The sequence below is a fragment of the Schistocerca serialis genome, chromosome 2 (genome assembly GCF_023864345.2).
Source record: "Schistocerca serialis cubense isolate TAMUIC-IGC-003099 chromosome 2, iqSchSeri2.2, whole genome shotgun sequence".
In the NCBI taxonomy this organism is placed as follows: domain Eukaryota; kingdom Metazoa; phylum Arthropoda; class Insecta; order Orthoptera; family Acrididae; genus Schistocerca; species Schistocerca serialis.
The window spans coordinates 1,122,757,846-1,122,782,721 of record NC_064639.1 but is presented as its reverse complement, the minus strand read 5'-3'; the positions used below and the strand labels follow the sequence as shown (position 1 = coordinate 1,122,782,721).

Here is a 24,876-nt window from a genome sequence, read left to right as displayed (position 1 = left end):
CGAAAACGAACAAAATGAGATTTTAAAAAAAAGAAAAAAAAGGGGACTGATGACTTCAGATGTTAAGTCCCATAGTGCTCAGAACCATTTGAACGTATTTAGTAAATTAATATTTCTTTGAAAGCACATCAGGGTATTTTCTCTAAAGTAGGGGAATCTGGAATCTAACTTAATTCCTTATTGATTTAAAACTGCAGTGTAAGTTATCATTTATTAAATTCAAACCGAAAGTTCCTATTTTAAACGCTTTGTTAAAGGACGGCTCTTGTCCGTCGTTATTTGAAAGTAGGTTTTGTTATGTGTACTGTGCATTATAGGGTGCTGTGTGTTCATATTATCCAGGGGTATTTGTATACTGGTAATCCGCCAGTTCTAAGTTATTGCTCTTATTAAAGTTGTTATTCGTTTATATTTTAAATGCTTGTAATTTTTTAAAAAGGAACTTGTTACTTGGAGCAATTGCTGTTTGTTACAGTGTATTTCTAATCTTACATTAAGTTTTATGACAAAATTTATGTAATTTGTAACGAAAATTGGTTCATAAATGATGTGTATGTATTAAACCAGTGAATGAAGCATTTGAAATCCCTTAGGCCCAGTGCTTCCAGCAAACTCTTGCGGCTTCTTAAGATGCCGCAGTTTCCCATCACAGCTCTCAGTGGATGTTGAATGTTTCCCACCTTCAGGATAGAACACTTGATGATGTGGTTAGTGCTCTGTGGAAGCGATACTTCCGTTCTGTTGCGCGTTAACCATCGTTGTTAGATTTGTGGACTATTTTTGCCAAGCGGAAGATCCGTCAGACGTTGTTTTCTTATTGTGCTGACAGGGCGGTGAGAGATTTTAAGAAAAAATATGAATTTTATTACTCTGCGTGAATGATATGATAGAGTGGATGCGGCTGCTCTGTGGATCCGCTATGTTCGCCGTGTTAAAGCCAAGTTATTGACCCTTAAGCGACAACAGATGGGTGGTTTATGAGTTGAGTTTAACCCTCACTCTCTTGTTGAAGGTGAACTGATCTCCTTGAACCATCTGCTACGACTTCAGCTCGTCGTCGTCGCTGCTTCTGTTACGGTAGATAACCGACACCATCTAACCGTACAAGATGAAGTGGTACGTGCCCTCTGTCAGTATTATGGGACTCAGTATTCTGCAGATGAGTCTTCAGGGACAAGTCTGGAAGATGCACTTGGAGCCCTTGATGTGAATAACGCATCCACCCAGAACGGTGACTTTCTCGAAGAAATTCAGGTCGATTTGTTTTCGATTTTATTATTAGACCTCTGTCCTGTAAATCGCCAGGTCCGGACGGTTTACTTAAAGAATTTTATCTCTTTTCTTGATGTCCTTTGTGTGGTACTTTCACGCAGATATAAATGGTATTGTGAAGGGGTGTCAGCTCCTGCAGATTTTAAGATGAGGAAAATTCCAGAACGAAATTTTCACTGTCCAGCGGAGTGTGCGCTGACTTGAAACTTGCTGGCAGATTAAAACTTTGTGCCGGGCAGGGACTCGAACACTTGACCTTTGCCTTTCGCGGGCAAGTGCTCTACCAACTTCCTTTTTTTCCTAAAAATCTCATTTTGTTCGTTATTGTTAGTTACATTTGTTCGGGGTGTACGTCCCATGACACCTATTGAATTTCGTTGTTGGTCCATTCATTCAGTTTTTTATTACAGAAGACGCTGAGCTACCGTGCCGATGACCAACTGAGCTGTCCAAGCACGACTCACGACCCGTCATCACAGCTATGCTTCTGGCAGTACCTCGTCTCCTACCTTCCAAGCTTCACAGAAGTTCTCCTGAGAACCTTGCAAGACTAACAATGCTGGAAGAAAGGATTTTGCGGAGACATGACTTAGCCACGACCTGGGAGATGTTTCCAGGATGAAATTTTCCCTCTGTAGTGGAGTGTGCGCTATATCCTTTCCTCTGAGAGTGCTAGTCTTGCACGGGTCGCAGGATAACTTCTGCGAAGTTTGGAAGGTTGGAGACGAGGTACTGCCGGCAGTACAGGTGTGATGACGGGTCGTGAGTGGTGACTGGAGCTCAGTCGGTAGAGCTCTTGCCCGTGGAAGGCAAAGGTCCCGAGTTCGAGTCTCGTTCCGGCACACTGTTTTAATGTGCCAGGAAGTTTAAAGGAGAAAACTGTTTCAGTTCCAGAAACATCTGGTCCTTTTTCTGTTGACCGTCTCCGCCCCCTCGTGTTGATGAACGTCGATCCTAAGACTGCTGCTAGGGCGATTAATAGCAGGTTGACGTCTCCGCCTGGTGATGTGATCGGTGTTCTCGCGCCCGGGTTCCCGGGTTCGATTCCCGGCGGAGTCAGGGATTTTCTCTGCCTCGTGATGACTGGGTGTTGTGTGATGTCCTTAGATTAGTTAGGTTTAAGTAGTTCTAAGTTCTAGGGGACTGATGACCATAGATGTTAAGTCCCACTGTGCTCAGAGCCATTTGAACCATTTGTGATCGGTGCGCATCAGGTTTGGTTGCCTGGTCGTTCTACTTTGACCGCCGTAGCGGAATACCGAGATGTAATCTAATATCCGTTGTGGCTTTGGTTTTTCTAGATTTTTATAAGGCCTTTGATCACGTCAGCCATGTTATTTTAGAATATGTTTTGGATAAAAGCGGTTTTACTGCTGCATCACGTACTGTTCTTTGCAATTTATTCATGGGTATCACTACCACAGTTGTGGTCTGTGGGCAGCTGACTTCTTTTTTCCATCCATGCTATCGTTAGGTTTGTTAACGTCCATTGTAATAGACAAAAAAGGAAAAAAAAATAAAAAAACCATGTGTGAGGGCATCCCATTGACAGGGAGGGGGGGGGGGGGGGGAGTATCGTGACAAACCCTTGGAATTCGACACTCGCCAGTTTCGTCATAACCGGTCTGCAGCTGACTGCCAACATTATTACTTGTTTACTGTTCGATTTTTTTTTAATTCTATGAGGAAATGGGGAAAAAGCCAAAGGTCTCATGTTTCCTGTCTCGAAGATAGGAGCACTCGTCATCTGCAAACGAAACAGAGCACCCAATGCGTGAGTGTCTTTCTTGTGAATTGTAATACCACAGTGCGCGGTGCAATGACAGGTTTCATCGGTGCAGTTTGGTTTCATGACTGCTGGCGTTCGTTATCACGAAATATGTCAGGAGTACGCCGTGGTACAAAGTGAAAAAGTGAATTTCTACAACTATCGTCATCTAGCGGGTAGGTGGTTACTAAGTTCCCTGGAGGAAAACCTGTATCGTTAAAAAAGAAAAAAAAAAAAGAACTCTAGTGGTACGATTCCTGCTCAGTGTGAAGAAGACCCCGGGTTTAAATCCTGGACGAGACCTTGCGTTTTTTTTTTAAATTGTCGCATGTCGGTGGTTACCTCCAGCATTTGAAGCTTTCCAAGTCATCGCAAAAAAAAAAAAAAAAAAAAAAAAGAAAATGTCCGTTCAATACTGAATGAATTTCATATTTGATCTGAGCAATCTACGCTCTAATGGGCCTACGAAGATTATTTCAAAGGTTTTGCGTAGACACCGTAGTGAACATATGTAAGTATGTCTTGTTCACCGTAGTGAAAAAGTGAAGCTTGTGACTGTCCGAATCCCGTCACAAGTAAATGCTCAAAATGTGTCCGGGGTGCTCTAGCGAGGGTCTTCCGTAGCATCCCGAGCGAGATAGCGCCGTTTCGAGCAGTCTTTATTGCAAACCATATCAGGAGACAGTCACTTAGTTAGCAGCTGGCCGTGCGAGCCCAGAGATAGCAACACTTCATGGAGGTGCCAGTTGCTCCTAAAGGCTGTCGATCGCAAGCAACGACGGTTCCTGATATCGGGATTGTTTGCAGTATTTCGTGTCGCCACAAATTCTGTCGAAGGACGGTACTGCCCGCAGAAGGCGATTCTCTTATCTCGCCAATTCGCATCAGACTCATGGTGCTCCCCTAGAAAATTCCTAGGGAAACACTGCAGTGGAAAATTTAGCGATCGTGCCGTAATAGGGCATGCTGGTCTAGGGGCAGTCGGCGTTTAGCGGCATTTGGCGGTTGTGGAAAGCGGACCTCCAGCGTATGCTGTGCCATGCGCTTCGCTCGATAAGTCAAAGCGCCTGTTGCAGTAGTTAGCTGATTTGAGACTCCTGATGGAGTCATATTAGGGGGAGAGATGAATCAGCCTAATAGAAGAGACGCGTGGGAATTTGTGTTTAACTACACTACTGGCCATTAAAATTGCTAAACCCAGAAAAAATGCAGATGATAAACGGGCATTCATTGGACAAATATATTATACTAAAACTGACTTGTGATTACATTTTCAGGCAATTTGGATGCACAGATCCTGAGAAATCAGTACCCAGAACAACCACCTCTGGCCGTAATAACGGCCTTGATACGCCTGGGCATTGAGTCACACGGCGTGTACAGGTACAGCTGCCCATGCAGCTTCAACACGATACCACAGTTCATCAAGAGTAGTGACTGGCGTATTGTGACGAGCCAGTTGCTCGGCCACCATTGACCAGACGTTTTCAATTGGTGACAGATCTGGAGAATCTGCTGGCCAGGGCAGCAGTCGAACATTTTCTGCATCCAGAAAGGCCCGTACAGGACCTGCAACATGCGGTCGTGCATTATCCTGCTGAAATGCAGGGTTTCGCAGGGATCGAATGAAGGGTAGAGTCACTGGTTGTAACACATCTGAAATGTAACGTCCACTGTTCCACTGTTCAAAGTGCCGTCAGTGCGAACAAGAGGTGACCGAAACGTGTAACCAATGGCACCCCATACCATCACGCCGGATATGGCGATGACGAATACACGCTTCCAATGTGCGTTCACCGCGATGTTGCCAAACACGGATGCGACCATCATGATGCTGTAAACAGAGCCTGGATTCATCTGAAAAAATGACGTTTTGCCATTCGTACACCCAGGTTCGTCGTTGAGTATACCAACGCAGGCGCTCCTGTCTGTGATGCAGCGTCAAGGGTAACCGCAGCCATGGTCTCCGCGCTGATAGTCCATGCTGTTGCAAACGTCGTCGAACTGTTCGTGCAGATGGTTGTTGTCTTGCAAACGTCCCCATCTGTTGACTCAGGGATCGAAACTTGGCTGCACGGTCCGTTACAGCCATGTGGATAAGATGCCTGTCATCTCGACTGCTGGTGATACGAGGTCGCTGGGATCCAGCACGGAGTTCCGTATTACCCTCCTGAACCCATCGATTCCATATTCTGCTGACAGTCATTGGATCTCGACCAACGCGAGCAGCAATGTCGCGACACGATAAACCGCAATCGCGATAGGCTACAATCCGACCTTGATGAAAGTCGGAAACGTGATGGTACGCGTTGCTCCTCCTTACACAAGGCATCGCAACAGCGTTTCACCAGTCAACGCCGGTCAACTGCTGTTTGTGTATGAGAAATCGTTTGGAAACTTTCCTCATGTCAGCACGTTGTAGGTGTTGCCACCGTCGCCAAACTTATGTGAATGCTCTGAAAAGCCAATCATTTGCATATCACAGCATCTTCTTCCTGTCGGTTAAATTTCGCGTCTGTAGCACGTCACCTTCGTGGTGTAGCAATTTTAATGGCCAGTAACGTAGAATGTTCAGAGACCCAATTCGTTCGAAACTGAGACATGGCTAAAGGCAGTCGTGCAAAATTACGTTTGAGAGGCAGCTTAGTGTACGTAAAGCTTAAAAACACGGAAATGTGTGACAAAATTGTAAAATCTAGTGGTGGAAGATTTAAATACAAACATTCTGATTTCCTGGCAGAGAGGTCACACTTCGTAGTAATTGACGGAAAGTCATCTAGTAAAACAGAAGTGATTTCTGGCGTTCCCCGAGGTAGTTTTATAGGCCCTTTGCTGTTCCTTATCTATATAAACGATTTGGGAGACAATCTGAGCAGCAGTTCAAAAATGTTCAAAAGTGTGTGAAATCTTATGGGACTTAACTGCTAAGGTCATCAGTCCCTAAGCTTACACACTACTTAACCTAAATTATCCTAGGGACAAACACACACCCCCATGCCCGAGGGAGGACTCGAACCTCCGCCGGGACCAGCCGCACAGTCCATGACGGCAGCGCCCTAGACCGCACGGCTAAGTAGCAGTCTTAGGTTGTTTGCATATGACGCTTTCGTTTATCGACTAATAAAGTCATCAGACGATCAAAACAAATTGCAAAACCATTTAGGAAAGATATATGAATGGTGCGAAAATTGGCAGTTGACCCTAAATAACGAAAAGTGTGAGGCCATCCACATGAGTGCTAAAAGGAGCTCCTTAAACTTCGGTTACACGATAAATCAGTCTAATCTAAAAGCTGTAAATTCAGCAAAATACCTAGGTATTACAATTGCGAAGACCTTAAATTGGAAGGAAGACACAGAAAATGTTGTGGGGAAGGCTAACCAAAGACTGCGTTTTATTGGCAGGACACTTAGAGAATGTAACAGACCTACTAAGGAGACTGCCTACACTACGCGTGTCCGTCCTCTTTTAGAATACTGTTGCGCGGTGTGGGATCCTTAACAGGTAGGACTGACGGAGTACATCGAAAAAGTTCAAAGAAAGGCAGCACGTTTCGTATTATCGCGAAATGTGGGAGAGAGGATCACAGAAACTATACAGGATTTGGGCTGGATTTCATTAAAAGAAAAGCCTTTTTCGTTGCGACGGAATCTTCTCACGAAATTCCAATCACCAACTTTTTCCTCCGACTGTGAAAATATTTTGTTGACACCTACATAGGGAGAAACGATCACCACGATAAAATAAGGGAAATCAGAGCTCGTACGGAAAAATATAGGTGTTCGTTCTTTCGGCGCGCTATACGAGATTGGAATAATAGAAAATTGTGAAAGTGTGATTTGCTGAGTATCCATATAGATGTAGATGTAGATCATGAAGGAAATATTAGTAGAGCTTGTGTTTCGCATGCTGGATTTGGAATTAGATCTGCTCGTATCTTTGGTCTAATTTTTGAAATCACTGCCGATGAGACCAGTTCAGTGATAAGCTCCTTATGGAAGAATAATCGGTAGTTTTGCAGAAAAGTGGTCTTCCGCTCACAGGTTCCCCGTCTTGAGTGGAATTAGACAACTGCGAGTAGATTTACAAAAGCACGTACCCTCGTACACCACGCCCCGTGTCACTGGACCGTTTGTCACCCGAAAGTTTGCAGCTGAGAGCCAATTACGATACAGAGTGGGTTCTCCCTGAGATTAGAAATAAAAGAAAACACTTGAAGTCGGACTAAATGAAATAAGGTGGGGAAATGACTGAAAATGCAGGGGTGGGACCTATTCCTGCCCAACAAGAAGATAATCGAACGCGATGGATAGAACTTTGTTGGACCAGACGTATGAAAAAGGGTATGCTTTCGACAGCACTTCCTATAACAAATATTGTCACCGATAAAGAGTAAGATGATATGAAGGCAGCACAAGCCTACAAAATCGCCATGTTGAATGTTAAGAGGATATTCTCCTATTTGCATTTACACCATCTACAAGACTTCTTTTAAGCAGTTGATGTTGATATAATGCTGTTACGGGAAGTAACTCATGTTAAGTTAGAGTAGTTAGATACGTGAGTACAATGCCATAACCAAACCCTGGCATCTGTGCAAAGCTGGGAACCATCGTTCTCACGAAAGAAGACGTCCATGTCACACAAATAGAAAAACTTGCAAACCGTAGAGGCATTGCGGCGACCGTTAATAACGCCCGCATCTCAACGTTATTCTCCGTATGGCAACAATAACAGGCGCGCTACAGCGGAATTTTTTAAAAATGAAATCGTTCTTGGAAACATAAGAGACTTACCGAGATAGGTTCAAAAATGGTTCAAATGGCTCTGAGCACTATGGGACTTAACTTCTGGGGTCATCAGTCCTCTAGAACGTAGAACTACTTAAACCTAACTGACCTAAGGACATCACACACACCCATGCCCGAGGCAGGATTCGAACCTACGACCGCAGCGGTCGCGTTGTTCCAGACTGTAGCGCCTAGAAACGCTCGGCTACCCCGGCCGGCTACCGAGATAGGGGCACATGGAAGCTTAACACTACACTCCTACAAGATAAGGAATGTCACGTGGTATTTATTATGCATGGAAAAATTTCGAAAAAAGATTCCCGCAATACAGTCCTGCCATAGCTTGGTGGCTGCAGTGTGTTAATCCTAGAATACGAAGAATGCCGATCGACTACTCACGACAGAAAAGCTTCTGGATTAAAAAGACGACTGAGTTTTAGTTTAGCTGCCTTACAGACTTGGACACACGACTAATGGAGAACTATACCCGGATTCAGAAAATCAAAGCAAAACTTGTAGTGCTGAAGCGCGCGACAATCACAAGGTTTTAAAATAAGAGCAAGCATACAAAACATCACAAAATGGGAAGAAACGGATATGCACCGGAAGTTAACTAGTGGAACCAGTTTCACAAAACAGAGTGAAAATAAAGATGCGGTTCACAAACACATATCAGTTACACCGACATCAAGGCGCGGGAATATCTTGTTAGGAACGTATCAGGCAGAATTAGCGCACAGCATGCAGAAAATATCACAGATGAGACAAAGGAGGACGAAATGAAAGATGCAATAGCACAGAGTCCTAAAATTAAATCTTCGGGAGCTGATAGTATCTTCGTCGAATTCTACCAAGTGTTCTGGGCACAACTGAAAGCAAGATGCTATACATGTTCAAAGAACTGTGAACGAAAATGTCACGTTCCTAAAGAATTTACTTAATGGATAAGAGTTGTAATTCCAAAAAACTCAGTTAGCAAAGGAGTTCTTGCATCCAATTACATTACTCAACAGTGATTACAAAATCATGGCCCGCGTATTAGCGAGAACAATGAAAAGGGTAATACACTCTATAACTGGTAGTTACCAAACAGGTGTAGGCAAAGACAGAAACATCCATCAGAATATATGCGACTATAGGTACATAGTTTCAACTGCATGTGTCTGCCGAATTAAACGGGCATCAGTTTCATTATACTTCGAGAAGCCGTTTGATACAGTAGGTCACTACGGAAACGACGGACCCGAGGAGTCCATCCTTGTTCACTCCAACTTGCCTCAGCCTTTCTCTCGTCCGCGAATGCACACACGCCAGTTCTTTTGTCACCCTGGAACCCATCACAGCCGAGGGCTCAAGAAGTCTTCGGGGTGCTCGAGGGGGTGTCTGCCGTAGCACCCCTAACGAGATAGCGGCGTTTCGCGCAGTCGTTATTGCAAGTCATATCAGCAAAAGCAATCACTTTCTCAACAGCAGGCAGTGCGAGCCCAGCGGCAGCTCTACATGAAGGTACCAATAGCCCAGGAAGGCCGCCGACCGCGGGAATTCGCGCCGCCCCCATCCCGCCAGCGTACACGAGACTTCCAGGGCACCCTGGACGACATCGAGGGACTGAAATAATTGGCATTCGCCGTGTCACAGGGCTCGTTGGTCTAGGGGTATGATTCCTGCTTAGGGTGCAGGAGGTCCCGGGTTCAAATCCCGGACGAGCCCTAGAGCTTTGTGCAAACTGATCGCACGTCAGTGGCTGAGTCAGCGCAAAAAGCTCGCCGTCAATATCAAATGAACTTATTTGGTGTGAGCAATTGACGCTGTGGTCCGATGCGTGAAGGCGATTACGAAGGTTTCGGGTACAGATGGTAGCAGATGCATGTTAGTAAGTCTTGCTTAAAGTGATGAAAAAGTGTTTCCGCCCGGGATCGAACCGGGGACCTTCTGCGTGTTAGGCAGACGTGATAACCGCTACACCCCGGAAACTGCTTGTGCGCACCTTACTTCACAGACAACTTGTAGTGATGTTGCCATCGTAACTAAAAAATTCAATAAATGTGGTACTTGCAAAACGAAGGGACATGTAGCAGATCCACACACGACGTGGCTCATTGGAGGACAATACGACATAGGCAGGAAAATACTGTTCCCGCCCGGGATCGAACCGGGGACCTTCTGCGTGTGAAGCAGACGTGATAACCGCTACACTACGGAAACGACGGAACCGAGGAGTCCATCCTCCAACTTGCATCAGCCTTTCTCTCGTCCGCGAAAGCACACACGACAGTTCTTTTGTCAGCCTGGAACCCATCACAGCCGAGGGCTCAAGAAGTCTTCGGGGTGCTCGAGAGGGTGTCTGCCGTAGCACCCCTAACGAGATAGCGGCGTTTCGCGCAGTCGTTATTGCAAGTCATATCAGCAAAAGCAATCACTTTCTCAGCAGCAGGCAGTGCGAGCCCAGCGGCATCAAGGTCGCCGACCGCGGGAATTCGCGCCGCCCCCATCCCGCCAGCCTACACGAGACTGTCAGGGCACCCTGGACGACATCGAGGGACTGAAATAATTGGCATTCGCCGTGTCACAGGGCTCATTCTGGCTCTAGCTGCCGACGCGTACGGACGTGCCGCTGTTTGCTGTGCGTAGTCAGTGCTTCGCCAGTGTTTACATTTGCGTTTCGGTGTCCTTGTTTTTTGTGATTTTTCTTCTTGTGTAACTTGTGTTTATTCTGCCTACTGTGTTATGTTGTGTGTTTTCTACCGACGTTCATTTCTCGTTTGTGGAGTTTTCGGTAATTGCCTGAATCTCCCCTTGATTTCTGCATACCATGGCTACAACTGTGAGGAAGAATACGCTGGTTTTTGCGTTCGCCAAGGAAACACGACGTGTTCAGCCGACTGCTCTGGAAATCATGATTGGCTTGATCAGGTACTTGGCATTAATTCTGATATGGTGCATACCACTCAGCTCGATACTGACAAATACTGTGTTTTCGTAAAATTTTTGAGCCCCGTTTCGGTAGATAAGATTATTGGAAAATTCGGGTATCATGTAGAATTTTTGCATAGAGACGGCACTACAAGTAAAGTAGCTATCAGGAGAGCTGATGCTCTTTATAGATCTGTGCGGGTGTTAAATTTACCTATCGAGATAGATAATGAGAAAATCAAGGTTGCCCTGTCTCAATATGGTGAGGTTAAGGATATAGTTAACGAACGGTGGTCGAAGCAATTTAAAATTCAGAGCTTCAATGGTATTCGTTCGGTAGAGATGGAAGTAAAGTCGAATATCCCATCTCATATAACTGTTGACGGGCATAAAGCCCACGTGATTTATACTGGTCAAACCCCTACGTGCCATATATGCAATGAATCGGGTCATTTAAGGCAGGACTGTCCTCGTCGTGTTTTTGTACTAAAAACGAATTTAGTCCAACGCCGCAAGATGACCTTGAGCGAAGTTTTGGCAACTGATAATACAGCCAAAGAGGGCGAGGGTTCGGATCCTGTACCTAGTTCTGGAAATATTGCTGTTGATGGTAGTGATTTTCCACCCCTGGTACCACGCTTGAATTGTGATTCTTCTGCCCGAGAGTTGGACGTACTAAACAAGAAACGACCACTTGAACATACAGATGATCATTCCGATGATGAAACCTCCCGACCATCTCCTGCTGTACGTAAACAGAAAGCTAGCGATGAACCTCTGCCTGTGCCCCAAGACGAAATGCAAGTGGATTTAATCACAGTTTCTGATACATCTCGCTCATTGCCAGAAAATGAAACGGCCGCTGCCGACAGCGAGAAAGTAGAAGTCCCCGAGGCAGTGACAACTTGCCCAGCTGTAAACAGCGATAATCAGCTGTTTACAGACGGGAAGTTCGCGGAAGCGGTAGAACAACAACACCGCGACACCGCAACACCACAACAACCGACACCGGAGTGTAACCAAGAGGAAGTGTTTACTCCTGAACCGGAAAATAAGCAAACACCGTCGCAAGCATCACAACAAACGAAGGTAGCATGTAAACAGCAGGCAGTGTTTACAAACCAGATCTCTCGCGACACTGTTGCTGAAGCGGCCACGCCGAGTATTGCCACAACAAAATCAGGTCAGGGCTCTCAGGGCGTCCACCGCCGTCCGCTAAAACCACAACCGAATCTTACTGTTTCTCGCATCCACGCCAAACAAAAAGCCGAAAAGTCAGATGTCAAATCGCAGAACAATATACGATATGACATTGTCCGGGAAGGTGCTCCAGATGAGCCTCCTGATACACTCAATGTCGAACAGCCCCTCAGTCCTAAGGTACGGGATGACAATGGAAGACAAGCTAACGTTTAGCAACCGTGTTACGAGGAATAATGCGGAATTCTAAACGCCTGTAGTTCTAAAACGGTTTTCAGCATACCAAAAGTACAACAGTTTTTGACCAAGGTTGTAGGTGGCCACTAGCCAGTTACAGATGCAAGCATACTCAATCACGACGATAAATATAAATAAAATTCGAACCTCATTAAAGCTAGCTGCTCTCAAGGAATTTTTGTATGACTCTGGAACCGATATCGCGTTGCTACAGGAGGTTGTAACGACGTCTCTTGCAATACCAGGATACACCGCCATTGTCAACGTATCTTGTGAAACACATACAGGAACAGCGTTTCTGCTCAGGGAAGGAATTCCCGTGTCTCAAGTAGAGCGTTTGGAATCTGGAAGGGCCATTAGTATAAACGTTTTAGGTACCACATTGATTAACTTATATGCGCCCTCAGGACATAGTAATAGACAGGACAGGGCAGCATTTTATAAAGAGGAAATTATATATTTATTACGTCGAAACCCAAACAGTTTTATAATGGGCGGTGATTTTAATTGTGTGTTAAATCGTAAGGATCAACAACCACACTTTAACGGTTCGTTGGAACTGAAACGCCTAGTAACCGACTTAAAACTTAAAGACGCTTGGGAACTAAAATATCCAACGAATGTTGAATATACGTATATAACACAGACTTCGCGCAGTAGAATAGACAGAATTTATGTTTCCCAAAACTTAGAACGATGTCTACTTAATTCAGAAATTGTACCTGTATATTTTAGTGACCACTGCAGTATGAAGGCGTGCATTAATTTAGCTCCACAGCCGATTAAGATTTTTAGGAACCTGTGGCATCTAAATGTCTCTCTCTTAAAAGAGCAAGATTTGGCAGACACAGTATCGGAAGCGTGGACCTTATGTCTGCGATCGATTAACAGGCACCCCACAGTATTAGATTGGTGGATTAAGGTTGCAAAACCGAGACTGAGAAAAGTGTGTATCAGATACAGCAGAGAAAGAGCGCGGGAGTTAAAAAACAGTATGGAATTTTATTACAGATTGTTGCGGGACCTCTATGAACAGGCAAACGTGTCAACCATTAGATTACACGACATCAAACACACCAAAGCGAAATTACTCGCCTTTGAAAGACAGCAGATGGAAGGCTTAAAACTGAAGTCAAAGACGAAGTCGGTGGTAGATGATGAAACAACATCCTTATATCATCTGCTTCGGCATGCAAAGAATAGGCGACGAACTGTCATTAGTGAAATTAAAACATTCAATGGGACAACACTAACGTCTCAGAAGGAGATTCTCAATGCAGTATACCAATACTACCAAGCATTATATTCTTCCAGCCCACCTCACGAGGGGTCTCTGCAAGAGGTTCTCAGTGTTTTATCCCCACAATTGACGAGTTCTGAAAACGACGAAATCCTTTCTGAAGTCAGTAACGAAGAGGTTCGTGAGATAATAACCAAGTCCCCGTTAAATAAATCTGCTGGACCCGACGGACTGCCTGTAGAATTTTACTTAAAATTCTGGTTTTTAATTGGTGACACTTTTACATGCATTGTCAATGAGATTTTTAACGAGCAGACGGTACCTGAAGATTTTAAAGATAGCAAAATTGTACTTATACCGAAAAACAAAGGAACGAAAAGTGTAAACAATTACCGCCCTATTTCACTTTTAAACTCTGACTACAAAATAGTATGCAGGATTTTAAAAAAGAGACTTTCCCCTCTGACCGACAAATTAATTAGTCAACATCAGTCATGTGCAGCAAATAGAAGTATTTTTAATACAATTTCTGAATATAGAGACATCATCACCTTAGCATCAGTTTCCAATATCAAATGTGCTCTACTCTTTATAGATTTTAATAAGGCTTTCGACTCGGTGAATCACCGTTTCCTGTTTGAGGTACTGACAAAAATGGGATTTGTCCACAAAACTGTTAATGTTATAAAAAACATTGCTACTGGTCTGCACGCTAAATTAGCCGTCAACTGTCAGCTGTCGCGGCAAATTCCAATAAACCGCGGCATTCCACAGGGAAGTCCCTTATCTATGTTTATGTTTGTTGTGTCGTTAGAGCCCTTTTTACGAAGTGTTCATGAAAGGTTAAAGGGCATAACTATAACTGGTAGGAAAACTGTAGTGAGAGCCTATGCTGACGATGTTGGTGTCGCCATAAGAGGGCAAGATGATGTAATTCGACTAGGGGCCATTCTTCAAAACTACTGCCGCGCATCGGGTGCGACAAAGAACGAAAATAAAAGTACAATCTTGGGGATGCGGGGTCTTGACCGGATACACATCGATTGGGCGAAGTCAGTTTCCACCCATAAAACCCTGGGGACAATCCTGACGGCATGTCCCATGAGGATGACAGCCCTCAACTGGAAAGAGGTTTCCACAAAGATTCAAGGCGGACTCATTGAGAACACACAACGACTTATGAACCAGGTTCAGAGGGTCAAGTTCATTAACTTATGCATTCTCTCAAAGGCATCCTATATGGCACAAGTTTTTCCCTTGCCGAAGTTGATAGCTCAGAAAATAATGTCGAGAGTGGCAAATTTCTTATGGAAGGGGGAAATCTACAGGGTTAACCTAAAAACTGCGACCTTACATCCTAGAAATGGAGGCCTCGGACTGGTGGACTTACGTAATAAAGCTTCTGCGCTTTTCATAAAACGGTCTTTAAGCATATTTCACGCCAACCCAGGCAGTATTACTACACAATTGTTTCAATGTGTCCAACCAGAAAGCCTTCAGCCACCGGCAGACGTACAAAAGATTAATCCCCGACTGCGATACGTTAGGATCTTGTACACAGAATTGAGCTATGTTAACGAGAAACTCAGAACTTCACTGCACATTGCAGCCCGTGATATCATGAGAGAAAGACAACAATACGAAGGCCAAAATAAAATTGCCACGAAATATATGAATTACAACTGGGATGCAATTTGGGAGAATATTAGTTTTAACGGGCTCAATTCACATGTGGTAACGGCATGGTACAAAGCCGTCAATGATATTGTCAGCACCAACGAACGGCTTTATAAAATTGGGAAAGCTGAAACCCCCTTATGTCGGACATGTAAACTGGTTGACACCGTGATTCATAGATTCACGTGTGGTGGAAATTTCAACAATTGGATTTGGCTCAGGAAAAGTCTTGCACTACTGCAACGAACGTCACCCAATTCTATTACTCCTATGATGCTTCTCAGACCTGAAATTAAGTATTACCCCAAAACCAAAAATAATGCAATACACTGGTTAATGGGACAGTTTGTCCATTACATTATCAATAAAATAGGTGGTGACGATGAAACGGAATTCAAGCTTTTTATGAAAATGGAGTACAGTAAAGTTAAGCACTATGCAGACCACAGGAAAATGTATGGAAACATGTTGATCATTTTATTCGAAAGAATAGGTGATGGTTAAAAAGCACAGTCTAACAATAAAGTTAATATTTTAGGGGTACTGAAGGAATGAAGTATGAGATCTACGTTCAAGATGAAGGAAATGCCTCTTCTTTTATCCATTTCTGTTATGTCGGTCCCCCCAATATGTGTCTCATAAATGCTGGAGGTGTATTGCAGTAAAATAACATGTTTCCTACTCGAATGACTGTTGAATTATCAATCGCATGACAGCCTTCCAATGAGATCTCCACCCAGACGTCGTACAAACAGTGCTCAGCACCATAATAAAAAGAGCAGGCAAAGACCACACACGACTACAACCGCTTTTCTATAACATGTAAAATGTACTGAAGGAGCCATTCGGTGGGAGTAATGGCGGGGGCATCGTGGCCAGGCCTCAAGTCCTTCGACCCCTGCCCTCTTTGTCCCCGTCATGCGCCTACTGATGGCTTCCAAAAAGACACAAAAACACAACAAGCGGTCACAGGCAAAAAACGGGATAAAAAAGAAGAAAAAAAAAGGTAGCGCAGTAGGCAGCGCGTAAGTCTCATAATCTTAAGGTCGTGAGTTCGATCCTCACCGGGGGCATTTAATTTTCTGTGACTGATGGTGGTGCTGTTGCTAGGGCGCCAACGTATTACTTGTTTGTTATCCGCAACGTTTCAACGCTTCAGCGGGAAAATGATTACTTCCTGTCATTGCTACTTACAGCTTCCCTTTTCCTCTTCTCCCAGCAGAGCATGAAGCCAAAAGCATTGCTCTGCGACGTTTGAGGTGCGCGCCTTGCCAGTCAGTATGAGCAAAGATGCTCGCAAAGAGAGAGGGGCGCCGAAAAAAAAAAAAAGTTGGTCTAGGGGTATGATTCCTGCTTAGGGTGCAGGAGGTCCCGGGTTCAAATCCCGGACGAGCCCTAGCGTTTTGTGCAAACTGATCGCACGTCAGTGGCTGAGTCAGCGCAAAAAGCTCGCCGTCAATATCAAATGAATTTCTTATTTGGTGTGAGCAATTGACGCTGTGGTCCGACGCGTGAAGGCGATTACGAAGGTTTCGGGTACAGATGGTAGCAGATGCATGTAAGTAAGTCTTGCTTAAAGTGATGAAAAAGTGTTTCCGCCCGGGATCGACCCGGGGACCTTCTGGGTGTTAGGCAGACGTGATAACCGCTACACCACGGAAACTGCTTGTGCGCACCTTACTTCACAGACAACTTGTAGTGATGTTGCCATCGTAACTAAATAATTTAATAAATGTGGTACTTGCAAAACGAAGGGACATGCAGCAGATCCACACACGACGTGGCTCATTGGAGGACAATACGACACAAGCAGGAAAATACTGTTCCCGCCCGGGATCGAACCGGCGACCTTCTGCGTGTGAAGCAGACGTGATAACCGCTACACTACGGAACGACGGACAAGAGGAGTCCATCCTTGTTCACTCCAACTCGCCTCAGCCTTTCGCGCGTCCGCGAATGCACACACGACAGTGCTTTTGTCAGCCTGGAACCCATCACAGCCAAGGGCTCAAGAAGTCATCGGGGTGCTCGAGAGGGTGTCTGCCGTAGCACCCCTAACGAGATAGCGGCGTTTCGCGCAGTCGTTATTGCAAGCCATATCAGCAAAAGCAATCACTTTGTCAGCAGCAGGCAGTGCGAATGCACAGACGACATTTCTTTTGTCAGCCTGGTACCCATCACAGCCGAGGGCTCAAGAAGTCTTCAGCGTGCTCGAGAGGGTGTCTGCCGTAGCACCCCTAACGAGATAGCGGCGTTTCGCGCAGTTGTTATTGCAAGTCATATCAGCAAAAGCAATCACTTTCTCAGCAGCAGGCAGTGCGAATGCACACACGACAGTTCTTTTGTCAGCCTGGAACCCATCACAGCCGATGGCTCAAGAAGTCTTCGGGGTGCTCGAGAGGGTGTCTGCCGTAGCACCCCTAACGAGATAGCGGCGTTTCGCGCAGTTGTTATTGCAAGTCATATCAGCAAAAGCAATCACTTTCTCAGCAGCAGGCAGTGCGAATGCACACACGACAGTTCTTTTGTCAGCCTGGAACCCATCACAGCCGATGGCTCAAGAAGTCTTCGGGGTGCTCGAGAGGGTGTCTGCCGTAGCACCCCTAACGAGATAGTGGCGTTTCGCGCAGTCGTTATTGCAAGTCATATCAGCAAAAGCAATCACTTTCTCAGCAGCAGGCAGTGCGAGCCCAGCGGCAGCTCTACATGAAGGTACCAATAGCCCAGGAAGGCCGCCGACCGTGGGAACTCGCGCCGCCCCCATCCCGCCAGCCTACACGAGACTTCCAGGGCACCCTGGACGACATCGAGGGACTGGAATAATTGGCATTCGCCGTGTCACAGGGCTCGTTGGTCTAGGGGTATGATTCCTGCTTTGGGTGCAGGAGGTCCCGGGTTCAAATCCCGGACGAGCCCTAGCGTTTTGTGCAAACTGATCGCACGTCAGTGGCTGAGTCAGCGCAAAAAGCTCGCCGTCAATATCAAATGAATTTCTTATTCGATGTGAGCAATTGACACTCGGGTCCGACGCGTGAAGGCGATTACGAAGGTTTCGGGTACAGATGGTAGCAGATGCATGTTAGTACGTCTTGCTTAAAGTGATGAAAAAGTGTTTCCGCCCGGGATCGAACCGGGGACCTTCTGCGTGTTAGGCAGACGTGATAACCGCTACACCACGGAAACTGCTTGTGTGCACCTTACTTCACAGACAACTTGTAGTGATGTTGCCATCGTAACTAAAAAATTCAATAAATGTGGTACTTGCAAAACGAAGGGACATGCAGCAGATCCACACACGACGTGGCTCATTGGAGGACAATACGACATAGGCAGGAAAACTCTGTTCCCGCCCGGGATCGAACCGGGGACCTTCTGCGTGTGAAGCAGACGTGATAACCGCTACACTACGGAAACGACGGACCCGGGGAGTCCATCCTTGTTCACTCGAACTTGCCTCAGACTTTCTCTCGTTCGCGAATGCACACACGACAGTTCTTTTGTCAGCCTGGAACCCATCACAGCCGATGGCTCAAGAAGTCTTCGGGGTGCTCGAGAGGGTGTCTGCCGTAGCACCCCTAACGAGATAGCGGCGTTTCGCGCAGTTGTTATTGCAAGTCATATCAGCAAAAGCAATCACTTTCTCAGCAGCAGGCAGTGCGAATGCACACACGACAGTTCTTTTGTCAGCCTGGAACCCATCACAGCCGATGGCTCAAGAAGTCTTCGGGGTGCTCGAGAGGGTGTCTGCCGTAGCACCCCTAACGAGATAGCGGCGTTTCGCGCAGTTGTTATTGCAAGTCATATCAGCAAAAGCAATCACTTTCTCAGCAGCAGGCAGTGCGAATGCACACACGACAGTTCTTTTGTCAGCCTGGAACCCATCACAGCCGATGGCTCAAGAAGTCTTCGGGGTGCTCGAGAGGGTGTCTGCCGTAGCACCCCTAACGAGATAGTGGCGTTTCGCGCAGTCGTTATTGCAAGTCATATCAGCAAAAGCAATCACTTTCTCAGCAGCAGGCAGTGCGAGCCCAGCGGCAGCTCTACATGAAGGTACCAATAGCCCAGGAAGGCCGCCGACCGTGGGAACTCGCGCCGCCCCCATCCCGCCAGCCTACACGAGACTTCCAGGGCACCCTGGACGACATCGAGGGACTGGAATAATTGGCATTCGCCGTGTCACAGGGCTCGTTGGTCTAGGGGTATGATTCCTGCTTTGGGTGCAGGAGGTCCCGGGTTCAAATCCCGGACGAGCCCTAGCGTTTTGTGCAAACTGATCGCACGTCAGTGGCTGAGTCAGCGCAAAAAGCTCGCCGTCAATATCAAATGAATTTCTTATTCGATGTGAGCAATTGACACTCGGGTCCGACGCGTGAAGGCGATTACGAAGGTTTCGGGTACAGATGGTAGCAGATGCATGTTAGTACGTCTTGCTTAAAGTGATGAAAAAGTGTTTCCGCCCGGGATCGAACCGGGGACCTTCTGCGTGTTAGGCAGACGTGATAACCGCTACACCACGGAAACTGCTTGTGTGCACCTTACTTCACAGACAACTTGTAGTGATGTTGCCATCGTAACTAAAAAATTCAATAAATGTGGTACTTGCAAAACGAAGGGACATGCAGCAGATCCACACACGACGTGGCTCATTGGAGGACAATACGACATAGGCAGGAAAACTCTGTTCCCGCCCGGGATCGAACCGGGGACCTTCTGCGTGTGAAGCAGACGTGATAACCGCTACACTACGGAAACGACGGACCCGGGGAGTCCATCCTTGTTCACTCGAACTTGCCTCAGACTTTCTCTCGTTCGCGAATGCACACACGACAGTTCTTTTGTCAGCCTGGAACCCATCACAGCCGAGGGCTCAAGAAGTCTTCGGGGTGCTCGAGAGGGTGTCTGCCGTAGCACCCCTAACGAGATAGCGGCGTTTCGCGCAGTCGTTATTGCAAGTCATATCAGCAAAAGCAATCACTTTCTCAGCAGCAGGCAGTGCGAATGCACACACGACAGTTCTTTTGTCAGCCTGGAACCCATCACAGCCGATGGCTCAAGAAGTCTTCGGGGTGCTCGAGAGGGTGTCTGCCGTAGCACCCCTAACGAGATAGCGGCGTTTCGCGCAGTTGTTATTGCAAGTCATATCAGCAAAAGCAATCACTTTCTCAGCAGCAGGCAGTGCGAATGCACACACGACAGTTCTTTTGTCAGCCTGGAACCCATCACAGCCGATGGCTCAAGAAGTCTTCGGGGTGCTCGAGAGGGTGTCTGCCGTAGCACCCCTAACGAGATAGTGGCGTTTCGCGCAGTCGTTATTGCAAGTCATATCAGCAAAAGCAATCACTTTCTCAGCAGCAGGCAGTGCGAGCCCAGCGGCAGCTCTACATGAAGGTACCAATAGCCCAGGAAGGCCGCCGACCGTGGGAACTCGCGCCGCCCCCATCCCGCCAGCCTACACGAGACTTCCAGGGCACCCTGGACGACATCGAGGGACTGGAATAATTGGCATTCGCCGTGTCACAGGGCTCGTTGGTCTAGGGGTATGATTCCTGCTTTGGGTGCAGGAGGTCCCGGGTTCAAATCCCGGACGAGCCCTAGCGTTTTGTGCAAACTGATCGCACGTCAGTGGCTGAGTCAGCGCAAAAAGCTCGCCGTCAATATCAAATGAATTTCTTATTCGATGTGAGCAATTGACACTCGGGTCCGACGCGTGAAGGCGATTACGAAGGTTTCGGGTACAGATGGTAGCAGATGCATGTTAGTACGTCTTGCTTAAAGTGATGAAAAAGTGTTTCCGCCCGGGATCGAACCGGGGACCTTCTGCGTGTTAGGCAGACGTGATAACCGCTACACCACGGAAACTGCTTGTGTGCACCTTACTTCACAGACAACTTGTAGTGATGTTGCCATCGTAACTAAAAAATTCAATAAATGTGGTACTTGCAAAACGAAGGGACATGCAGCAGATCCACACACGACGTGGCTCATTGGAGGACAATACGACATAGGCAGGAAAACTCTGTTCCCGCCCGGGATCGAACCGGGGACCTTCTGCGTGTGAAGCAGACGTGATAACCGCTACACTACGGAAACGACGGACCCGGGGAGTCCATCCTTGTTCACTCGAAGTTGCCTCAGACTTTCTCTCGTTCGCGAATGCACACACGACAGTTCTTTTGTCAGCCTGGAACCCATCACAGCCGAGGGCTCAAGAAGTCTTCGGGGTGCTCGAGAGGGTGTCTGCCGTAGCACCCCTAACGAGATAGCGGCGTTTCGCGCAGTCGTTATTGCAAGTCATATCAGCAAAAGCAATCACTTTCTCAGCAGCAGGCAGTGCGAATGCACACACGACAGTTCTTTTGTCAGCCTGGAACCCATCACAGCCGATGGCTCAAGAAGTCTTCGGGGTGCTCGAGAGGGTGTCTGCCGTAGCACCCCTAACGAGATAGCGGCGTTTCGCGCAGTTGTTATTGCAAGTCATATCAGCAAAAGCAATCACTTTCTCAGCAGCAGGCAGTGCGAATGCACACACGACAGTTCTTTTGTCAGCCTGGAACCCATCACAGCCGATGGCTCAAGAAGTCTTCGGGGTGCTCGAGAGGGTGTCTGCCGTAGCACCCCTAACGAGATAGTGGCGTTTCGCGCAGTCGTTATTGCAAGTCATATCAGCAAAAGCAATCACTTTCTCAGCAGCAGGCAGTGCGAATGCACACACGACAGTTCTTTTGTCAGCCTGGAACCCATCACAGCCGATGGCTCAAGAAGTCTTCGGGGTGCTCGAGAGGGTGTCTGCCGTAGCACCCCTAACGAGATAGCGGCGTTTCGCGCAGTTGTTATTGCAAGTCATATCAGCAAAAGCAATCACTTTCTCAGCAGCAGGCAGTGCGAATGCACACACGACAGTTCTTTTGTCAGCCTGGAACCCATCACAGCCGATGGCTCAAGAAGTCTTCGGGGTGCTCGAGAGGGTGTCTGCCGTAGCACCCCTAACGAGATAGTGGCGTTTCGCGCAGTCGTTATTGCAAGTCATATCAGCAAAAGCAATCACTTTCTCAGCAGCAGGCAGTGCGAGCCCAGCGGCAGCTCTACATGAAGGTACCAATAGCCCAGGAAGGCCGCCGACCGTGGGAACTCGCGCCGCCCCCATCCCGCCAGCCTACACGAGACTTCCAGGGCACCCTGGACGACATCGAGGGACTGGAATAATTGGCATTCGCCGTGTCACAGGGCTCGTTGGTCTAGGGGTATGATTCCTGCTTTGGGTGCAGGAGGTCCCGGGTTCAAATCCCGGACGAGCCCTAGCGTTTTGTGCAAACTGATCGCACGTCAGTGGCTGAGTCAGCGCAAAAAGCTCGCCGTCAATATCAAATGAATTTCTTATTCGATGTGAGCAATTGACACTCGGGTCCGACGCGTGAAGGCGATTACGAAGGTTTCGGGTACAGATGGTAGCAGATGCATGTTAGTACGTCTTGCTTAAAGTGATGAAAAAGTGTTTCCGCCCGGGATCGAACCGGGGACCTTCTGCGTGTTAGGCAGACGTGATAACCGCTACACCACGGAAACTGCTTGTGTGCACCTTACTTCACAGACAACTTGTAGTGATGTTGCCATCGTAACTAAAAAATTCAATAAATGTGGTACTTGCAAAACGAAGGGACATGCAGCAGATCCACACACGACGTGGCTCATTGGAGGACAATACGACACAAGCAGGAAAATACTGTTCCCGCCCGGGATCGAACCGGCGACCTTCTGCGTGTGAAGCAGACGTGATAACCGCTACACTACGGAACGACGGACAAGAGGAGTCCATCCTTGTTCACTCCAACTCGCCTCAGCCTTTCGCGCGTCCGCGAATGCACACACGACAGTGCTTTTGTCAGCCTGGAACCCATCACAGCCAAGGGCTCAAGAAGTCATCGGGGTGCTCGAGAGGGTGTCTGCCGTAGCACCCCTAACGAGATAGCGGCGTTTCGCGCAGTCGTTATTGCAAGCCATATCAGCAAAAGCAATCACTTTGTCAGCAGCAGGCAGTGCGAATGCACAGACGACATTTCTTTTGTCAGCCTGGTACCCATCACAGCCGAGGGCTCAAGAAGTCTTCAGCGTGCTCGAGAGGGTGTCTGCCGTAGCACCCCTAACGAGATAGCGGCGTTTCGCGCAGTTGTTATTGCAAGTCATATCAGCAAAAGCAATCACTTTCTCAGCAGCAGGCAGTGCGAATGCACACACGACAGTTCTTTTGTCAGCCTGGAACCCATCACAGCCGATGGCTCAAGAAGTCTTCGGGGTGCTCGAGAGGGTGTCTGCCGTAGCACCCCTAACGAGATAGCGGCGTTTCGCGCAGTTGTTATTGCAAGTCATATCAGCAAAAGCAATCACTTTCTCAGCAGCAGGCAGTGCGAATGCACACACGACAGTTCTTTTGTCAGCCTGGAACCCATCACAGCCGATGGCTCAAGAAGTCTTCGGGGTGCTCGAGAGGGTGTCTGCCGTAGCACCCCTAACGAGATAGTGGCGTTTCGCGCAGTCGTTATTGCAAGTCATATCAGCAAAAGCAATCACTTTCTCAGCAGCAGGCAGTGCGAGCCCAGCGGCAGCTCTACATGAAGGTACCAATAGCCCAGGAAGGCCGCCGACCGTGGGAACTCGCGCCGCCCCCATCCCGCCAGCCTACACGAGACTTCCAGGGCACCCTGGACGACATCGAGGGACTGGAATAATTGGCATTCGCCGTGTCACAGGGCTCGTTGGTCTAGGGGTATGATTCCTGCTTTGGGTGCAGGAGGTCCCGGGTTCAAATCCCGGACGAGCCCTAGCGTTTTGTGCAAACTGATCGCACGTCAGTGGCTGAGTCAGCGCAAAAAGCTCGCCGTCAATATCAAATGAATTTCTTATTCGATGTGAGCAATTGACACTCGGGTCCGACGCGTGAAGGCGATTACGAAGGTTTCGGGTACAGATGGTAGCAGATGCATGTTAGTACGTCTTGCTTAAAGTGATGAAAAAGTGTTTCCGCCCGGGATCGAACCGGGGACCTTCTGCGTGTTAGGCAGACGTGATAACCGCTACACCACGGAAACTGCTTGTGTGCACCTTACTTCACAGACAACTTGTAGTGATGTTGCCATCGTAACTAAAAAATTCAATAAATGTGGTACTTGCAAAACGAAGGGACATGCAGCAGATCCACACACGACGTGGCTCATTGGAGGACAATACGACATAGGCAGGAAAACTCTGTTCCCGCCCGGGATCGAACCGGGGACCTTCTGCGTGTGAAGCAGACGTGATAACCGCTACACTACGGAAACGACGGACCCGGGGAGTCCATCCTTGTTCACTCGAACTTGCCTCAGACTTTCTCTCGTTCGCGAATGCACACACGACAGTTCTTTTGTCAGCCTGGAACCCATCACAGCCGATGGCTCAAGAAGTCTTCGGGGTGCTCGAGAGGGTGTCTGCCGTAGCACCCCTAACGAGATAGCGGCGTTTCGCGCAGTTGTTATTGCAAGTCATATCAGCAAAAGCAATCACTTTCTCAGCAGCAGGCAGTGCGAATGCACACACGACAGTTCTTTTGTCAGCCTGGAACCCATCACAGCCGATGGCTCAAGAAGTCTTCGGGGTGCTCGAGAGGGTGTCTGCCGTAGCACCCCTAACGAGATAGCGGCGTTTCGCGCAGTTGTTATTGCAAGTCATATCAGCAAAAGCAATCACTTTCTCAGCAGCAGGCAGTGCGAATGCACACACGACAGTTCTTTTGTCAGCCTGGAACC

At 47.4% G+C, this 24,876-nt stretch overlaps 20 non-coding genes across 20 annotated transcripts; 6 read left to right on the top strand and 14 right to left on the bottom strand.

The window, feature by feature from the left end:
- Nucleotides 1-9,468: 9,468 nt before the first annotated feature.
- Nucleotides 9,469-9,540, top strand: Trnap-agg (transfer RNA proline (anticodon AGG)). Its single transcript has one exon. It is a non-coding gene; the product is annotated as a tRNA-Pro (tRNA).
- A 191-nt stretch (nt 9,541-9,731) lies between these two features.
- Trnav-aac (transfer RNA valine (anticodon AAC)) lies at nt 9,732-9,804 on the bottom strand. Its single transcript has one exon. It is a non-coding gene; the product is annotated as a tRNA-Val (tRNA).
- A 158-nt stretch (nt 9,805-9,962) lies between these two features.
- Trnav-cac (transfer RNA valine (anticodon CAC)) lies at nt 9,963-10,035 on the bottom strand. The gene has a single exon. It is a non-coding gene; the product is annotated as a tRNA-Val (tRNA).
- A 6,652-nt stretch (nt 10,036-16,687) lies between these two features.
- On the bottom strand, nt 16,688-16,760 carry Trnav-aac (transfer RNA valine (anticodon AAC)). The gene has a single exon. It is a non-coding gene; the product is annotated as a tRNA-Val (tRNA).
- Nucleotides 16,761-16,918: 158 nt separating this feature from the next.
- Nucleotides 16,919-16,990, bottom strand: Trnav-cac (transfer RNA valine (anticodon CAC)). Its single transcript has one exon. It is a non-coding gene; the product is annotated as a tRNA-Val (tRNA).
- Nucleotides 16,991-17,941: 951 nt separating this feature from the next.
- Nucleotides 17,942-18,013, top strand: Trnap-ugg (transfer RNA proline (anticodon UGG)). Its single transcript has one exon. It is a non-coding gene; the product is annotated as a tRNA-Pro (tRNA).
- Nucleotides 18,014-18,207: 194 nt separating this feature from the next.
- Nucleotides 18,208-18,280, bottom strand: Trnav-aac (transfer RNA valine (anticodon AAC)). The gene has a single exon. It is a non-coding gene; the product is annotated as a tRNA-Val (tRNA).
- Nucleotides 18,281-18,438: 158 nt separating this feature from the next.
- On the bottom strand, nt 18,439-18,511 carry Trnav-cac (transfer RNA valine (anticodon CAC)). Its single transcript has one exon. It is a non-coding gene; the product is annotated as a tRNA-Val (tRNA).
- Nucleotides 18,512-19,279: 768 nt separating this feature from the next.
- Trnap-ugg (transfer RNA proline (anticodon UGG)) lies at nt 19,280-19,351 on the top strand. Its single transcript has one exon. It is a non-coding gene; the product is annotated as a tRNA-Pro (tRNA).
- Nucleotides 19,352-19,545: 194 nt separating this feature from the next.
- Trnav-aac (transfer RNA valine (anticodon AAC)) lies at nt 19,546-19,618 on the bottom strand. The gene has a single exon. It is a non-coding gene; the product is annotated as a tRNA-Val (tRNA).
- A 158-nt stretch (nt 19,619-19,776) lies between these two features.
- On the bottom strand, nt 19,777-19,849 carry Trnav-cac (transfer RNA valine (anticodon CAC)). Its single transcript has one exon. It is a non-coding gene; the product is annotated as a tRNA-Val (tRNA).
- Nucleotides 19,850-20,617: 768 nt separating this feature from the next.
- On the top strand, nt 20,618-20,689 carry Trnap-ugg (transfer RNA proline (anticodon UGG)). Its single transcript has one exon. It is a non-coding gene; the product is annotated as a tRNA-Pro (tRNA).
- A 194-nt stretch (nt 20,690-20,883) lies between these two features.
- Trnav-aac (transfer RNA valine (anticodon AAC)) lies at nt 20,884-20,956 on the bottom strand. Its single transcript has one exon. It is a non-coding gene; the product is annotated as a tRNA-Val (tRNA).
- Nucleotides 20,957-21,114: 158 nt separating this feature from the next.
- Nucleotides 21,115-21,187, bottom strand: Trnav-cac (transfer RNA valine (anticodon CAC)). Its single transcript has one exon. It is a non-coding gene; the product is annotated as a tRNA-Val (tRNA).
- A 1,134-nt stretch (nt 21,188-22,321) lies between these two features.
- Trnap-ugg (transfer RNA proline (anticodon UGG)) lies at nt 22,322-22,393 on the top strand. The gene has a single exon. It is a non-coding gene; the product is annotated as a tRNA-Pro (tRNA).
- Nucleotides 22,394-22,587: 194 nt separating this feature from the next.
- On the bottom strand, nt 22,588-22,660 carry Trnav-aac (transfer RNA valine (anticodon AAC)). The gene has a single exon. It is a non-coding gene; the product is annotated as a tRNA-Val (tRNA).
- A 158-nt stretch (nt 22,661-22,818) lies between these two features.
- Nucleotides 22,819-22,890, bottom strand: Trnav-cac (transfer RNA valine (anticodon CAC)). Its single transcript has one exon. It is a non-coding gene; the product is annotated as a tRNA-Val (tRNA).
- A 951-nt stretch (nt 22,891-23,841) lies between these two features.
- On the top strand, nt 23,842-23,913 carry Trnap-ugg (transfer RNA proline (anticodon UGG)). The gene has a single exon. It is a non-coding gene; the product is annotated as a tRNA-Pro (tRNA).
- A 194-nt stretch (nt 23,914-24,107) lies between these two features.
- Nucleotides 24,108-24,180, bottom strand: Trnav-aac (transfer RNA valine (anticodon AAC)). The gene has a single exon. It is a non-coding gene; the product is annotated as a tRNA-Val (tRNA).
- A 158-nt stretch (nt 24,181-24,338) lies between these two features.
- Trnav-cac (transfer RNA valine (anticodon CAC)) lies at nt 24,339-24,411 on the bottom strand. The gene has a single exon. It is a non-coding gene; the product is annotated as a tRNA-Val (tRNA).
- Nucleotides 24,412-24,876: the final 465 nt, after the last annotated feature.